Source organism: Arachis stenosperma, chromosome 4, assembly GCF_014773155.1.
Source record: "Arachis stenosperma cultivar V10309 chromosome 4, arast.V10309.gnm1.PFL2, whole genome shotgun sequence".
Taxonomy (NCBI): Eukaryota; Viridiplantae; Streptophyta; class Magnoliopsida; order Fabales; family Fabaceae; genus Arachis; species Arachis stenosperma.
Window position 1 is genome coordinate 69,521,642 of NC_080380.1, and position 1,065 is coordinate 69,522,706.

Here is a 1,065-nt window from a genome sequence, read left to right on the forward strand (position 1 = left end):
CTATCCTGTTTAATTGATCTTGAAATTGTTGGTTCGGATTAGGTTGGGCAGGTTGATTATTTTGGCCATGATATGGTGGTTGGGAGTAAGTGTTTTGTGTGGCTTGGTATGATCTTTGGTTGGATTTTTGGTATGTGGAATTGTTATGTTGGTTGGGGTTGTAAGGTTTGTGGTTTTGTGGTTGGGTTTGCTGGTTTCCCCACCTAAAGTTTGGGTGGTTTTTCCAGCCTGGGTTGTAAGTGTTGGAATGTGGATCATATGGTTGCCTTTGTTGATTTCCCACATAGTTGGCCTCTTCCCAATCACCTCCTTCAGTGCTTACTTCCTCTTGATCTTGTGTGTGTATTGCAGCCACTTGATTTGTTTCTAATTTCCTGGTGAGCTCTGCTAGTTGCTTGGCAAACACCTTGTTTTGGGCTAGAATTGTATCAACATGGTTCAGCTCCATGACTCCCTTAGTGTTGTGTCTCTCTGAAGCATAGTAGTACTCATTCTCAGCCACTGTCTCAATCACTTCAATGGCTTCTTCCACAGTCTTTTTCCTGTTCAATGAACCTCCTGATGAATGGTCTACAGCCTTCCTTGATTCATAAGAAAGTCCATCATAGAAAATATGCAATTGCACCCAGTCATGGAACATGTCTGGTGGGCATTTCCTTGTCAAATCCTTGAACCTCTCCCATGCCTCGTAGAGAGTTTCACCATCTTGTTGTCTAAAAGTCTGAACCTCAGATCGAAGCCTCTTGACCTTTTGTGGGGGTAGAAACATGCCAGAAACTTGCTTTCCACCTCATCCCAGGTTGTTAGGCTCCCCCTTGGGAATGATTCCAGCCACTTAGCTGCCTTGTCCCTAAGTGAAAATGGGAACAAGAGCAGTTTATAGGCATCTTCCTGGACTCCATTGGACTTCACAGTGTCGCAAATTCTCAGGAATTTTGTGAGATGTTGGTTTGGATCTTCATTAGCACTCCCACCAAATGAACAATGATTCTCCACCAGTGATATTAGCTGTGGTTTGAGTTCAAAATTGTTGGCCTGAATGGGTGGTTTCTGAATGCTGCTACC

At 43.8% G+C, this 1,065-nt stretch overlaps 1 non-coding gene across 1 annotated transcript; it reads left to right on the forward strand.

Moving 5' to 3' along the window:
• Positions 1-638: 638 nt before the first annotated feature.
• LOC130978729 (small nucleolar RNA R71) lies at positions 639-742 on the forward strand. The gene has a single exon (XR_009086346.1). It is a non-coding gene; the product is annotated as a small nucleolar RNA R71 (small nucleolar RNA).
• Positions 743-1,065: the final 323 nt, after the last annotated feature.